This window comes from Giraffa tippelskirchi, chromosome 1 (genome assembly GCF_054371585.1).
Source record: "Giraffa tippelskirchi isolate mGirTip1 chromosome 1, T2T-mGirTip1v1.2.pri, whole genome shotgun sequence".
NCBI classification, from domain to species: Eukaryota; Metazoa; Chordata; class Mammalia; order Artiodactyla; family Giraffidae; genus Giraffa; species Giraffa tippelskirchi.
In genome coordinates, this window is record NC_137275.1 from 109,578,491 (window position 1) to 109,595,898 (window position 17,408).

Below are 17,408 nucleotides of genomic sequence, written 5' to 3' on the forward strand. Positions count from 1 at the left end.
TTTTCTGTCCAGCTGGCTAAGTGGAGACCCTGGAAATGCATGTGTGTGGGTTCTGGCTGGCTTCAGGGAAGAAATGCCAGAGGACACTGGGAGCCTCCAGTTTAATCTGGATTCTGGTCATATCTCTTGAAAGTGAAGTGAAGTTCCTCAGTCGTGTCCGACTCTTGCGACCCCATGGGCTCTACAGTCCATGGAATTCTCCAGGCCAGACTGCTGGAGTGGGTAGCCTTTCCCTTCCCCAGGGGATCTTCCCAGTCCAAGGATTGAACCCAGGTCTCCCGCATTGCAGGCAGATTCTTTACCAGCTGAGCCACAAGAGAAGCCCGAGAAGACTGGAGTGGGTAGCCTGTCCCTTCTGCAGCGGATCAGGATTCGCGACCCAGAAATCAAACCGGGGTCTCCTGCATGGCAGGAGGGTTCTTTACCAGCTGATCTATCAGGGAAGCCCAGGATCTCTTAAGGCCAGCTAGTCATTGATATGTCTTAAGGCAAGCTACTCATTGTAGGGTTCCCCTAATTAGTCTTCACAGGATTAAGGTAGCAACCTGCTAAGGTAGCAATCAATGTCCTTTTTCTAGAGGACAAGAGCGGGGCTCAAAGGAGGTAACAGAGCTACAGCAAGGAAGTGTGTACCTAGACAAAACCCCCAGATCCTGCTGTTAGAACTCAGGGAAGCCATAAGGTGTGGCTTGTCCATGTGACAGGGGCTAAGGCGCCCAGCCCACACTGGGTACTGTGGGGACCTGACTTGGTAACTGCCGTCTGGCAGCTCTGAGGCTGACAAAAGCAGTTTGCACTAAAGAGAGGAAGGACACCTCCCTTCATCCACCCCACCACACCTCGGGGTACTGCCACACCCTGCCCCCTTTCTCTTGCTTTGTGAGGGAATAAGAGTCACGCTCATGTGACCACATTGGCTGTCCACTTTTCACGGGCTACCAACTGGAGCTGCTACAGGAGAGGCCAAGAGCCTTTGCCCCTGAGTACCTCTCTTTCCTTTGCACCGTGGGGGCCCTCCTCCACACTTGCACACCAGAGGCCTCCTCTGAGACACGCAGGGACCCTCCCTCAGTTTGCAACAGGTTGCCTCCGTGCCTGTCCTTTCAATGCCTCCCTCGAAACTCAGATTCTAGCCCCTTTGTCTACTCGCGGCCCCCCTGGCTGCCATGGGAGGGCCAGAGCTTACAATGAATCCCAAGCTCAGATCTGACAGGCGGGAATCTGTGTATAAAGGACCTGATTATTCACGCTGTACAGGCTGTAGTAGGCTCCAGGGATCCGTAACCAGGGCTTGGGCCATAGTGACTCCACAGCTGTTTTAATGCCTGCGGAGGGTTCTGCCTATAGTGGGGGTGGGGTGAGTCTCCTGAGGTTCTGAAGGCCAACTTTTTGCAGGTTCATGGTGCACAGAGAAGAGAAGGCGGAGTCCTTCCCTGGAGGTGGTCATAGCTCATGGATGAGCCAGACAGGCAGGCAGGGCACAATAGCACCTGAGCTGCCTTCATGAGGAAATGGTGTGAGGGCAGAGGAAGAGAACCAGGTCTGCTCCCTCGTGTGGTGCCCAGGGCAGGTTGTCACCAGACTAAACACTTAACTCTGGTGATGACCATCACTGCTGTCTGCAAAGGCTTTACACTGGCGTGTGTCTTCATCTAGCGGTCAGGCCGTCTCTAAACTACACTGTCCATGGGCATGGCCTCTTCCTTGGAACTTGCCTTGTTTCATCTCTTCCTTACTGAACATTCGTTTCCAAGAGGGTTTTTGGGCCACAAGGTTGTTGAGTTTTCTCTAGCTTTGCCTCATGAGGAATGCTTTTCCGGTTGTTGGTGTGGTTTGTTTTTCCAGCTCTCTTTCTTGGCTTATTTTGTGAATTGGTTTCTGCCAGAGGAAGAGCTCAGAATTTGCCTTCTGGCTGAGATGTGACACTCACAGCAGCAACGCCTACCTGGATATTATGACCACATTTGCCGAAAGGGCTTTGTTATGCAGAAGACCCCTTGAAAGTACCTACCCTGTCCTTTCAGATACCCAAAGGCTATTTGCAATGAAATAGAAAACAATAATGCTCAACCTTAGCCTTACAATCTGTGGGGAGTCAGAAAAATCCCCTGGAGAAGGGAAACACTAGCCATTCCAGTATTCTCGCCTAGAGAATTCCATGGAGCGTGTAGTACATGGAGTCGCAAAGAATCAGACAAAATCTGATGACTGAACAACAACAACGAAGCTTCATCACTCATCAAACAGAGACAACAACAGTATTTACACAACTGTGTGCAATGGCACCCCATTCCAGTACTCTTGCCTGGAAAACCCCATGGACGGAGGAGCCTGGTGGGCTGCATTCCAAGGGGTCGCTAAGAGTCAGACACGACTGAGCAACTTCACTTTCACTTTTCACTTTCATGGATTGGAGAAGGAAATGGCAACCCACTCCACTGTTCTTGCCTGGAGAATCCCAGGGACGGGGGAGCCTGGTGGGCTGCCGTCTATGGGTTCGCACAGAGTCGGACACGACTGAAGCGACTTAGCAGCAGCCACAGCAGTGCATGTTCAGTTGCTCATTCGTGTCCAACTCTTTGCAGCCCTGTGGATTGTAGCCCCCAAGATCCTGTATCTGTGGATTTTTCAGGCAAGAATTCTGAAATGGTTTGTCATTTCCTCCTCCAGGGGATCTTCCCAACCCAGGTATTGAACCCAAGTCTCCTGCATCTCCTACATTGGCTGGCGGGTTCTTTTCTGCTGAGCCACCTGGGAAACAAGTCATTACATCACTAGGTTATCCTAAAGTACTTAATGTAGAGTCTGGCTCTCGGGAAATTCTCACTGGTGACGTGAATATTCAGTCATCTATTATTATTGCTCATAGGATAATGGAATGGCCATGCTCACAAAAGGGAAAGAAGAGCCTTTCCAAGTCTAGTGAAATCCTTCGCCACACATATCTTTTTTAAAACTTGACTTTGAAATAAACATCCAACATAAAGACATTGGTAATGGCCACCGGAAAAGATGGAGTTGTACCAACAAGTGAGGAGGATTCTTCTCCCAGTTCCAACATGCATGCGTTGTTTGCCTTGCACCACCCACACTTCTGTGACAGCAGCTGGGGGTCCTGCAGCTTAACACAGTGTGGACACTGCCTATCTGCGTGTAGTGCCAGACCCCACAGGTTAAAGGCCCGACCCTATAAGACCCTCGCCCCACTTCACACATCATTTGCAAGCCCAGATGGTCACCTGCGCTCTGACCCACTGGCCACCCGTTCAGAGGTTCTAATGACTTTGGGTTCTATTAATTGGTAGAGTGGCTCACGGAACTCAGAGAAACATGTTGCCTACTAGATCACAGCTTTATTGTAAAAGGTACTAAACTCAGGAACAGCAGATGGAAGGGGATGCACAGGACGGAGTGTGTGTGGGGGAGGCACGGAACTTCACGCTCTCCAAGCCCCGCTTTCCCCAAATCCGCATGTGTTCATCAACCAAGAGCTGTCCAGACCCTGTTTGGTGGTTTTTCTGGAGGATTCATCACACAAGCACAATTGGTTAAATCACTGGCTGTTGGTGATTGCTTCGACAGGAAGCCCTTCTCGCGTTCCCAGACATGGTAGTGGGGAGGGACCGGAAGTTCCAATCCTCTAACCATGTGGTTAGTTCCCCTGGCAAAAAGCCGCCCCGCTTTGGAAAAGAGGCACTCTCTGAAAAGTCACCTCATTCACCTAACAAGAGACACCTTGACTGCTGTCCCCACTTAGGAAATTCCCAGAGTTTTAGGAGCTCTGTGCCAGGACTGGGGGACAAAGACCAAAAATGTATTTCTTCTTATGAATACAAGTCACAAGGTCACAGTGACCCCAAATTTCAGTGATAATTTGGTTCTATAGCCTTAAAAGGTTTTCAGCAGTTGATTGGACCTTTTTAAAAAAAAATGTTGGGGCCACACCTCAAGGCATGTGGGCATCTTAGTTCCCCAACCAAGGATTGAACCCACACTCCCTGCATTGGAAGGCAGAGTGTTGATCACTGGACCACCAGGGAAGCCCCTGATGGGCCCTTTTTAGATGAAAATGCTCCTGTGGTGTAAACTAAAGGGTTCAAGATTTCAAAAAGCTGGAGCTGAGCATGAGGCATCTTCTTATGCTGTCTTTAGACCATAACTGACTTTTCCATGGCCCTTGCAAGCCTGAGCTTTCCCCTGAGATGAGTCAGGCCCCAAGCAGCCTGTTGCCTTCCCCTGCTCGAGACCAGAGTCTATTCAGGGGCCGCCGGGCACAGGCAGCATGCAGGGTGTGCGCGGGTCCACGCCAGTGGAATTAGCAGAGAGATGCCTGGGATGGCTCATTGCCTGATGTGCTCTGATTATAAGAAGTGAGAGGGTTTGGGGAACAAGATAGCCTCGGCGAGAGCCCAGCCACACAACCTTGCCCACTGTGAAACAAAATTGTGCTGCTTCCCCAAGGAGAAAGAAATCCATGGACTCCTTTGAATAGTCAACGACCCCCAAAAGATGAAGAGTCTTAAAGTGGGATTTCTCAGCCTTGGTGTTGCTGGCATTTGATATCTTGGCAGTATTTGTAAATACAACCGAAAATGTCCCCAGATGTCACCAGTGTCCCCCAGATCCCAACGTTGAGGGCCAGCTGGACAGGCTGGACCGGGAGCAGGGATGAATGAAATGAAAGTTGCTCAGTCATGTCCGACTCTTTGCAACCCCATGGACTATACAGTCCATGGAATTCTCCAGGCGAGAATAATGGAGTGGGTAGCCTTTCCCTTACCAGGGGATCTTCCCAACACAGGCATCGAACCCAGGTCCCACATTGCAGGCGGATTCTTTACCAGCTGAGCCCCAAGGTAGACCCAAGGGAAGACCAGGAGCAGGGATGGGAGAATGCAAAAGGACAGTGAAGCAAGAGGAATGGGGGCAGAGAAGCAAGTCCGCCCTCTTGAGACGTCTGCTGGCCCGGTCATCTGCAGTTGTGACCAGGTCACGGGGGCTCAGAGGTGTGTGTGACCCCCTGTGCTCCCCCAGGGCCAGTGGGTGTGTGAGGCTGAGCTGCTCCGGGGGAAGCGTGGGCCTCGAGCCCCACACGGATGTGCGGCGCGAGCCTTTCTCCCGAGTCAGGAGGTTTATTGTTGAGAAGACATCCCGTGATGAACAGGGGAAGACGGGCCTGGCTGAAGTCGCGGTGGAGGGGTGTATCTTTTTTTTGTTGTTATTTACTGTGAGGCTCAGGCATAAAGACTTTTATTAGAGAAGTCATGATTATGTATGAAAAGTGAAGTCACTCAGTCGTGTCTGACTCGTTGCGACGCCATGGACGGTAGCCCACCAGGCTCCTCCGTCCATGGGATTCTCCAGGGAAGATTACTGGAGTGGGTTGCCATTTCCTTCTCCAGGGGATTTTCCCAACTCAGGGATCGAACCCAGGTCTCCCGCATTGTAGGCAGTATAATTTTGATCTGATATTTATTTTCTCTTTTAGTTTCTCAGCTCAGTTCAGTTGCTCATTCGTGTCCGACTCTTTGCTACCCCATGAACAGCAGCACTCCAGGCCTCCCTGTCCATCACTAACTCCCAAAGTTTACCCAAACTCATGTCCGTTGAGTCAGTGATGCCACCTAACCATCTCATCCTCTGTCGTCCCCCTATCCTCCTGCCTTCAATCTTTCTCTACATCAGCGTCTTTCCAGTTGAGTCAGCTCTTTGCATCAGGTGGCCAAAATACTGGAGTTTTAGCTTCAACATCAGTCCTTCCAATGAATATTGAGGACTGATTTCCTTTAGGATGGGCTGTTGGATCTCCTTGCAGTCCAGGGGACTCTCAAGAGTCTTCTCCAAGACCACAGTCCAAAAGCATCAAGTCTTCTGCGCTCAGCTTTCTTTATAGTCCAACTCTCACATCCATATATGAGTACTGGAAAAACCGCAGCCTTGACTAGATAGACCTTTGTTGACAAAGTAATGTCTCTGCTTTTTATTTTTTTAATCAACTTATTCATTTTTAGTTGGGGGCTAATTACTTTACAATATTGTAGTGGTTTTTACCATACATTAACATGAATCAGCCATGGGTTTACATGTGTTCCCCATCCTGAATCCCCCTCCCATCTCCCTCCCCATCCCATCCCTCTGGGTCATCCCATTGCCCCAGCCCTGAGCATTTGTCTCATGCATTGAACCTGGAATGGTGTTCTGTTTCACATATGATAATATACATGTTTCAGTGCTATTCTCTCAGATCGTGCCACCCTCACCTTCTCCCTCAGAGTCCATAAGACTGTTCTATGCATCTGTGTCTCTTTTTCTGTGTCGCATAAAGGGTTATCATTACCATCTTTCAAATTCCATATATAGGCATTAGTATACTGTATTGGTGCTTTTCTTTCTGGCTTACTTCACTGCGTATAATGGGCTCCAGTTTCATCCATCTCAATAGAACTGGTTCACATGTATTCTTTTTAATGGCTGAGTAATATTCCATTGTGTATATGTAACACAGCTTCCTTATCCATTCGTCTGATGATGGACATCTAGATTGCTTCCATGTCCTGGCTATTATAAACAGTGCTGCATTGAACATTGGGGTACACGTGTCTCTTTCAATTCTGGTTTCCTCGGTGTGTATGCCCAGCAGTGGGATTGCTGGGTCATATGGCAGTTGTATTCTCAGTTGTTGAAGGAGTCTCCACACTGTTCTCCATAGTGGCTGTACTAGTTTGCATTCCCAGCAACAGCGTAAGAGGGTTCCCTTTTCTCCACACCCTCTCCAGCATTTATTGCTTGTAGACTTTTGGATAGCAGCCATTCTGACTGGCGTGAAATGGTACCTCATTGTGGTTTTGATTTGCATTTCTCTAATAATGAGTGATGTTTATCATCTTTTCACGTGTTTGTTAGCCACCTGTATGTCTTCTTTGGAGAAATGTCTGTTTAGTTCTTTGGCCCACTTTTTGATTGGGTCGTTTATTTTTCTGGAATTGAGCTGAGCTGGTAGATCTTAAGGACACAGAATATTGAGAGTCCCAGATGGGGCTTCTGATACTGACGACCACAACCTGGGGGCTGGGGGTGGGGGAGGCTTAAAACAATACTAATCGATTCTCTCCCAGTTCTGGGACCAGAAGTTTATTTTATTTTATTTATTTTTATTAAATTAGGTTATTTATCTATCTTTTAACTTTACAATACTGTATTTGTTTTGCCATACATTGACATGAATCCACCATGGGTGTACATGTGTTCCCCTTCCGAAACCCCCCTCCCACCCCCCTCCCCATCCCATCCCTCCGGGTCATCCCGGTGCACCGGCCTCGAGCACCCTGTATCATGCGTCGAACTTGGACTGGCAATTTGTTTCACATATGATAATTGAATGCGTCAGTGCCATTCTCCCATATCATCCCGCCCTCGCCCTCTCCCATAGAGTCCATGATACTGTTCTATATATCTGTGTCTCTTTTGTTGTCTCGCATACAGGGTTATCTTTCCGATTTACTAAATTCCAAGGTGTCAGCAGGACCGGGCCCCCCGACCCGGGCTCTGGGGGAGCGTCACTTCCAGCTCTTCCAGTTTCTGGGGCTCCAGGTGTTCTTGGGTTTGGGGCCACGTGCCCTCAGCCTCCGCTTCCTCCTCACACGGCCTCCTCCTCTCTGTGTGTCCTTCCTCTTCTTATAAAGACACCCATCATTCTGCATAAGGCCCAGCTAATCCTCTATAACCTTATCTAACTTGACTTCATCTGCAAAGACCCCAATTCCGAATAAAGCCCCCCTCGCAAATATGAGGAGTTGGGATGTGGGTGTCTCTTTTGGAGGGCACCATTCACCCATCCACAAAGCTGGGCCTTTACACATGAACGGTTATCCCAGGAGTGGGGGGAGTTCACGCAGGACCCCTCGAAGTACAGCCATGGGTGGGGGAGGCATGGCTCGTGGTTGGAGGGCTGAGCGGGGCAGGTGGTCTGGTGGGAACCAAGCTTTGAGCTGGCTGCCTCGGTGCAGGGTCCCGGGGTGTGCATGGAAGCCCCTGAGGTCGTCCAGATGCAGGTTCTGACTCAGCAGGTCCAGGTGGGCCCCACACTGCGCTTCTCACCTGCTCCCAGGGTGTATAAACTGCTGAGCCTGGTCCATGCTTGGAGGTGTGAGGAGCGTGCAGTCCTGTTCCCCAGGAGCTGTCAGAAACGTCCCCAAGGAAGGCCCCTCCCCAGTGTCCACTCAAGTCCCCGATCCCCTGTCTAGTGCCCCTGAGGTACCCCAGACAGAGGCCCGCACACCCCGCTGGGTGCCCCGGGCCAGGAACCCAGTGGAGGGGGAGGGGCGGGCCTGGAAGAAACGTGCTCATGGCTCCGTGTGTGGGGCGGATGGAGGCTGAGCCCGGCCGACGGGCTGTGCCCACAGGTGACCCACTGGCCCCTGCCCCCCGCCAGGCACTGTGGTCCCAGGGGAGCTCAGCTTGAAAACTGCTTCCCCAGCCACCCAGAGGAGGGGCCCTGGTTGTCAAATTAGGATCTGACAGCTTGATCCAGAAGACGGCCCCCGAAGTCAGTTTCACACATGAGGGTCCAGGAGGGGGTCATGTCAGAGACCCCTGGGACAGCAGACAGGATGGAAACGGTGGGGGAAGGTCCTGGAGGCAGGCGGCCCAGGCCTGCCTTCTGGAAGAGCGCCTCTTCCGCCCACCCCCTACTCCTTTGTCCCTCCGATGGCGTTGAGATCAGAGCCAGGGATTTCAGGAAATGGAAAAGAGCAGCTTGTGCGCCAACATGTTTCCCTGTACCTGAAACCCATCAGCATTTTTCAAGTCCAACCTCAAAGCCAGGGTATTATTGATGTCCTAGGAATGTCTTTGTAAAACATTGCCCAGGGGGCCCCGCGCCCAGGGAGAGCTCCCACACTGCCCGGGAACGTCAAGGCGCTCTCCACACGGCTGTTCCGTCACGTTTGCTCTGCAGGAGATCATTGGTATCAAGGACCAGCTGCTGGCAGAACTCTTGAGGGAAAGTCTTCAGCTGACTGAAGGAGCCTCACCCACACTGTGGAGGGCAATTCGCTTGACTTGAAGTCCACTGATTTAAACGTAAATATTCTAAAAACATAAATCATCTAAAAACACCTTCACAGAAACATCTAGAACAATGTTAATGGCCCAGCAAAAGTGAATAAAGTTAACTATCAGAAGCGACTTCTGAACGCCCATCCCAAAGCAACTTCTCCCTTGTCTGACTGTCTTGTGTCCCTAGGCCTGTAAGGCCATTCTCATCTCTTACCTGAATTTTTAGAACCCTCTTGAACTACTGTTTAGGATCTTATGATGTGAAAAATCATGACCAGAGCCTTCCAAAGCATTAGCTCGCATTTTCACTCGCATTATGTCTGGGATGTTTATGGATGTGGATCCTCTTGAAAACAGAGATTGTGTGTTGTTTTTCTCCAGCTCCTACCATCTTGTCTGAGAAAAAGTAGAAATAAAAACCCACTGACTCCACTGCTGCCTTTCCTTCAAAACGATGTGCTGAGCTCATGTGGGCAGGAGAACAAAGTCTTCACAAGCTCATGTGTTCACAACGGCTTTATCATTGCTTTTGCCTGCCTCCTGACAGCACACCAGGACAGTCTGTTACAGAAATTAGAAACAGTTGATGGCAAAAGATGAGGGAATTGACTGGAATACCAGCTCCATGAGGAGGCGATCTTATAAGTCTTATATATACTCCAAGACCAGCCACAACTCCAGACATTAGACAAACTGCCTTGACCTGAGCAAACATTCTCTGTGTTGCCAATTAACACCTTGTGGCTGATGCCTTTTTTGCTAAAAAAGAAACACAGGAAATATACTGCCAGATTATAGCAAATAAAATGAAAATTATGACAATTTTGTTTTGTACTGTAACAAAGCTTATTGTGCCTTATTGAATTATCTTAGTGAATCATCTCATAACTAAACTGTTGCATATTTTAACATATAACTGAATATATACTGTACATTTTAACAAGAAATGGTACATTTAAAAAATCTTTCAGATGTCTTTATAACCCTAGAAAACATAAATTGTGCATATTTTTTGTTTTTAAACATCTACTCTATATGAGTGAAATGAAAACTAAAGGAAAACCATCAGTTTCACACCTTTATACCTGTATTTCAAGGGCTAAAATCTAGCATGCTTGTTTTTCTTTTTCAGGTGACTATTTGAAGAAAGTTCCAAGACTGCTTACTTAACTCATTTACACAAGCTTTTTGGCAACAGTATAACTGGAACTCTTTACTAAAAGACACTGCTATAATGATAAAATGCATATTTTCTTTAAGGACTAATATTTCATTAATTCCACACAAAACTATTATACTCCCTACTGAAATGCTTTCAGTTTCAACTTTTATTTATTTTAAGCTTTTCAGATTTTAACTTTTATTTATAGGCTCAGAAGAGGGGTTGTGTTGGGATTAAAGAAGGATCATGGTTCTGTGATTGTGTAACTAGAATATCCATACAGATGACGTCTGGCGTGGAGATATGACCACATCACTCATTTTCAAACCCTCAAGTCCATCCTCTCATGTAACCCATGTACACACGTGTGAACCCAAACCAAACTAGCTATTATGTGAAGGGGCAAGGAGAAGGGAATCCTGCTAGAAGACTTTCTGCGATTATCCCATTTTCCCCGCAAACTTGGGAAGTGGTGTAATGCAAGTACTTGCTTTCCCTGCACAGGACCTGGTTGGGGACTTGAAGGAGCAGCTTTCCAATCACTTCAAGGACGTCATGGTCGGCCTCATGTACCCCCCACCCTCATATGATGCCCACGAGCTGTGGCACGCCATGAAAGTAGAGCGGGTCACCCAGTGATATACTGCCACGTGTGATCGGCGGCGGAGGGGGACATGTCAGCAAAGAAGAAATGAGAGAAATGCTTGGGGTGAGGGGGTTGTCATGAAAGGGGGGCCTCCGTAGCCCAGCGGCAGGGTCACTTGACTCTTCTTTTGAGCAAACTCAGATCCACGACCCGGCCCTGTGCAGAGCGGCCAAGAGGAAAGAGGAAATGAGCTGCTTTGGGGGCTGTTTGCATTTGTCTCTGTCCCAGTATGGCTTTCAGCTTCCCTGATGGCTCAGTGGTAAAGAATTCACCTGCCAATGAGGCAGGCGCATGTTCGATTTCTGGATCAGGAAGAACTCCTGGAGGAGGGCATGGCAATCCACTCCAGTATTCTTGCCTGGAGAATCCCATAGACAGAGGAGCCTGGCGGGCTACAGTACCTGGGGTCACGAAAAGTAGGACACAACTCGGTGACTAAACAGCAGCATCAGCCCCTTTGTCTTCCTCTGTTAAGTGGAAATGTTAGCATTCTTGTGAATCTCTGTAAACTATTGTATCAATTGGGCTCATAAAGGAATGAGTCAGTAATGCTGAGGCAGAGACAAAACATAGATGACATCTATATTTTTGCAACCCTAAATTAGTCCTTTACCAAAACTACTGCTCAAATGTAGCAAAATCTTGCTTCTAAAGGATCAGAACAATTCTTTCTTACAGGCAAGTCATGAAAGAAACTGACTACAGATTTGTCAGAGGTTTGTTGGCTAGGGAAGGGGGGCAGATGACTTTCCAGATCTTTCCAAATGCTGAATGAAACACCAGCAGAGACGCTGCAATCCCTCCAGGGGGATGCCTGCCAATGACCTGATTTCCCCCATCTGGAAACAACACGAAAAGGGAAAGGAAGACAATTAGGGAACCTGGCTCATGGCCATCGTATTCACAAATCAGCACTGTGGTTTGTTTTAGTCGCTAACTCATGTCCGATTCTTTGTGACCCCATGGACTGTAGCCTCCAAGCTCCTCTGCCCATGTGATTTCCCAGGCAAGAATACTGGAATGGGTTGCTATTTTCTTCTCCAAGGGATCCTCCCCGCCCAGGGATCAAACCAGCGTGTCTTCCTTGGCAGGCAGTTTCTTTACCGCTAAGCCACCAGGGCGGAGAAGGCAATGGCACCCCACTCCAGTACTCTTGCCTGGAAAATCTCATGGACGGAGGAGCCTGGTAGGCTGCAGTCCATGGGGTCACACAGAGTCGGACACGACTGAAGCAACTTAGCAAGCCACCAAGGAAGATCTGTAGATCAGCACAGGCCTTATATAAAACATGAATTTCAACTAATGTCTTTTTAAGTGTTGCATATGTCAATCCGTACCTCTTGCAAAATGATGTAACTAAAAGCCTAAGGAGAAAGTCCCGGGATGCAGGCGGGCGCCCACGGTGTTCTCACCGCAGGAGCCGAGCACGGTGCAGACAGGCCTAGTATTGCAGAGCAAACGTGACGGAACAGCCTTTTTGAGGGTGCCTTGAAGTTCCCGGTCAGTGTGGGAGCCCTCCCTGGGCGCGGGGCCCCAGGGGCCATGGCCCCTGAAAAATGACCTCCCAGCCAGCACTTCCCAGCCCGGGGTGACACTCAGCCCGAAGTTGGCAGGGGAGGCTATCTTCCTTGGAGGCCGGAAAGGCAGCCCCAGAGAGTGGGTTTTCAGTCCTCCCTCGCCCAGCAAGTGTGGGGCTCCTCAGATCCCAGACCTCCAGGCCTCCTCCCAGGGCCTCAACTCGCGAGTCAGGCCCGGGTGACTGCCTGCACTCTGGGAGCCTTGCAAAGATAGTCCTAGGGCAACGCGTCCTCCCATGGGGCAGGAGGCCAGATGAGTATGGCGGAGAGGTCCGTGTGCCATGCCGGTGTCCCCTGGCCAAGGCCAGCCCGCACTTCCCAGGGGCCCCCGGCGAGGGGTGGCGGGCCTACCCCGGCCCTGTCCAACGCCGCTGAGGGGAGCAAAGCTAGCTCCGGCAGACGAAAGCAAACAGCCACGGGATGGCTCCAAAGGCATTGCTGGGGCACTCCGCGTGTAGCCTTCCCAGGAGAAAAATGCCGGTTGGGGCCCCTAGGCCCGGGATCCAGGCGGGCACCCACGGTGTTCTCCCTGCAGGAGCTGAGCACGGTGCAGACAGGCCTAGTCTCGCGAGCTCTCTCCCGCAGAGCAAACGTGACAGAACAGCCGTGTGGAGGGCGCCTTGTGTCACGTTCCCAGGCAGTGTGGGAGCTCTCCCTGGGCGCGGGGCCCCAGGGGCCATGGCCCCTGAAAAATGACCTCCCAGCCAGCGCTTCCCAGCCCAGGATGACTCTCAGCCCAAACGCGGTAGGGGAGGCTATCGTCCTTGGAGGCAGGAAAGGCAGCCCCAGAGAGTGGCTTTTCAGTCCTCCCTCGCACAGAAAGTCTGGGGCTCCTCAGACGCCAGACCTCCGGGCCTGCTCCCTGGGCCTCAATTCCCGAGTCCAGCCCGGGTGTCCGCCCGCACTCTGGGAGGCTTACAAAGACATTCCTACGACATCAATAACCCCCTGGCTTTGAGGTTGGACTAGAAAAATGCTGATGGGTTTCAGGTACAGGGAAACATGTTGGCGCACAAGCTGCTCTTTTCCATTTCCTGGAATCCCTGGCTCAGATCCCAACACCATCAGAGGGACAGAGGCGTGGGGGGTGGGCAGAAGAGGCGATCCTGCAGAAGGCAGGCCTGGGCTGCCTGCCTCCAGGACCTTCCCCCACCGTTTCCATCCTATCTGCTGTCCCAGGGGTCTCTGACATGACCCCCTCCTGGACCCTCATGTGTGAAACTGACTTCGGGGGCCGTCTTCTGGATCAAGCTGTCAGATCCTAATTTGACAACCAGGGCCCCTCCTCTGGGTGGCTGGGGAAGCAGTTTTCAAGCTGAGCTCCCCTGGGACCACAGTGCCTGGCGGGGGGCAGGGGCCAGTGGGTCACCTGTGGGCACAGCCCGTCGGCCGGGCTCAGCCTCCATCCGCCCCACACACGGAGCCATGAGCACGTTTCTTCCAGGCCCGCCCCTCCCCCTCCACTGGGTTCCTGGCCCGGGGAACCCAGCGGGGTGTGCGGACCTCTGTCTGGGGTACCTCAGGGGCACTGGACAGGGGATCGGGGACTTGAGTGGACACTGGGGAGGGGCCTTCCTTGGGGACGTTTCTGACGGCTCCTGGGAAACAGGACTGCACGCTCCTCACACCTCCAAGCATGGACCAGGCTCAGCAGTTTATACACCCTGGGAGCAGGTGAGAAGCGCAGTGTGGGGCCCACCTGGACCTGCTGAGTCAGAACCTGCGTCTTGACGACCTCAGGGGCTTCCATGCACACCCCGAGACCCTGCACCCAGGCAGCCAGCTCAAAGCTTGGTTCCCACCAGACCACCTGCCCCGCTCAGCCTTCCAACCACGAGCCATGCCTCCCCCACCCATGGCTGTACTTCGAGGGGTCCTGCGTGAACTCCCCCCACTCCTGGGATAACCGCTCATGTGTAAAGGCCCAGCTTTGTGGATGGGTGAATGGTGCCCTCCAAAAGAGACACCCACATCCCAACTCCTCATATTTGCGAGGGGGGCTTTATTCGGAAATGGGGTCTTTGCAGATGAAATCAAGTTAGATAAGGTTATAGAGGATTAGCTGGGCCTTATGCAGAATGCTGGGTGTCTTTATAAGAAGAGGAAGGACACACAGAGAGGAGTAGGCCATGTGAGTAGGAAGCGGAGGCTGGGGGCACGTGGCCCCAAACCCAAGAACACCTGGAGCCCCAGAAACTGGAAGAGCTGGAAGTGACGCTCCCCCAGAGCCCGGGTCGGGGGGCCCGGTCCTGCTGACGCCTTGGAATTTAGTAAATCGGAAAGATAACCCTGTATGCAAGACAACAAAAGAGACACAGATATATAGAACAGTATCATGGACTCTATGGGAGAGGGCGAGGGCGGGATGATATGGGAGAATGGCACTGATGCATGTCAATTATCATATGTGAAACGAATCGCCAGTCCAGGTTCGACGCATGATACAGGGTGCTCGGGGCCGGTGCGCCGGGATGACCTGGAGGGATGGGATGGGGAGGGGGCTGGGAGGGGGGTTTCGGAAGGGGAACACATGTACACCCATGGTGGATTCATGTCAATGTATGGCAAAACAAATACAGTATTGTAAAGTTAAAAGATAGATAAATAACCTAATCTAATAAAAATAAAGAAAATACAATAAACTTCTGGTCCCAGAACTGGGAGAGAATCGATTAGTATTGTTTTAAGCCTCCCCCACCCCCAGCCCCCAGGTTGTGGTCGTCAGTATCAGAAGCCCCATCTGGGACTCTCAATATTCTGTGTCCTTAAGATCTACCAGCTCAGCTCAATTCCAGAAAAATAAACGACCCAATCAAAAAGTGGGCCAAAGAACTAAACAGACATTTCTCCAAAGAAGACATACAGATGGCTAACAAACACATGAAAAGATGCTCAACATCACTCATTATTGGAGAAATGCAAATGAAAACCACAATGAGGTACCATTTCACGCCAGTCAGAATGGCTGCTATCCAAAAGTCTACAAGCAATAAATGCTGGAGGGTGTTACGCTGTTGGTGAGAATGCAAACTAGTACAGCCACTATGGAGAACAGTGTGGAGACTCCTTCAACAACTGAGAATACAACTGCCATATGACCCAGCAATCCCACTGCTGGGCATACACACCGAGGAAACCAGAATTGAAAGAGACACGTGTACCCCAATGTTCACTGCAGCACTGTTTATAATAGCCAGGACATGGAAGCAATCTAGATGTCCATCACAAGACGAATGGATAAGGAAGCTGTGTTACATATACACAATGGAATATTACTCAGCCATTAGAAAGAATACATTTGAACCAGTTCTATTGAGATGGATGAAACTGGAGCCCATTATACGCAGTGAAGTAAGCCAGAAAGAAAAGCACCAATACAGTATACTAATGCCTATATATGGAATTTGAAAGATGGTAACAATAACCCTATATGCGAGATAGCAAAAGAGACACAGATGCATAGAACAGTCTTATGGACTCTGAGAGAGAAGGTGAGGGTGGGACGATCTGAGAGAATAGCATTGAAACGTGTATATTATCATATGTGAAACAGAACGTCATTCCAGGTTCGATGCATGAGACAAATGCTCAGGGCTGGGGCAATGGGATGACCCAGAGGGATGGGATGGGGAGGGAGGTGGGAGGGGGGTTCAGGATGGGGAACACATCTAAACCCATGGCTGATTCATGTTAATGTATGGTAAAAACCACTACAATATTGTAAAGTAATTAGCCCCCAACTAAAATGAATAAGCTAATTAAAAAAATAAAAAGCAGAAACAATACTTTGTCAACAAAGGTCTATCTAGTCAAGGCTGCGGTTTTTCCAGTACTCATATATGGATGTGAGAGTTGGACTATAAAGAAAGCTGAGCGCAGAAGACTTGATGCTTTTGGACTGTGGTCTTGGAGAAGACTCTTGAGAGTCCCTTAGACTGCAAGGAGATCCAACAGCCCATCCTAAAGGAAATCAGTCCTCAATATTCATTGGAAGGACTGATGTTGAAGCTGAAACTCCAATATTTTGGCCACCTGATGCGAAGAGCTGACTCAACTGGAAAGACCCTGATGTAGAGAAAGAATGAAGGCAGGAGGAGAAGGGGACGACAGAGGATGAGATGCTTAGGTGGCATCACTGACTCAACGGACATGAGTTTGGGTAAACGTTGGGAGTTGGAGATGGACAGGGAGGCCTGGAGTGCTGCTGTTCATGGGGTCGCAAAGAGTTGGACACGAATGAGCAAATGGACTGAGCTGCGAAACTAAAAGAGAAAATATTTGAATATCAGATCAAAATTACACACATCTATACATAATCATGACTTCTCTAATAAAAGTTTTTATGCCTGAGCCTCACAGCAAACGACAACAAAAAAGATCCACCCCTTGACCGCGACTTCAGCCAGGCCGGTGTTCCCCTGTTCATCACGGGATGTCTTCTCAACAATAAACCTCCTGACTCGGGAGAAAGGCTCGCGCCGCACGTCTGTGTGGGGCTTGAGGCCCACGCTTCCCCCGGAGCAGCTCAGCCTCACACACCCGCTGGCCCTGGGGGAGCACAGGGGGTCACACACCTCTGAGCCCCCGTGACCTGGTCACAACTGCAGATGACCGGGCCAGCAGACGTCTCAGGAGGGCGGACTTGCTTCTCTGCCCCCATTTCTCTTGCTTCACTGTCCTTTTGCATTCTCCCATCCCTGCTCCTGGTCTTCCCTTGGGCCTCCCTTGGGGCTCAGCTGCTAAAGAATCCGCCTGCAATGTGGGACCTGGGTTCGATGCCTGCGTTGGGAAGATCCCCTGGTAAGGGAAAGGCTACCCACTCCATTATTCTCGCCTGGAGAATTCCATGAACTGTATAGTCCATGGGGTTGCAAAGAGTTGGACGTGACTGAGCAACTTTCATTTCATTCATCCCTGCTCCTGGTCCAGCCTGTCCAGCTGGCCCTCAATGTTGGGGTCCGGGGGA

At 50.4% G+C, this 17,408-nt stretch overlaps 1 pseudogene across 1 annotated transcript in view; it reads right to left on the reverse strand.

Moving 5' to 3' along the window:
• Positions 1-17,408, reverse strand: part of LOC145506461 (liprin-alpha-1-like) — a 73,921-nt pseudogene that overhangs the window by 51,951 nt on the left and 4,562 nt on the right. The gene's annotated exons all lie outside the window — the stretch shown is intronic.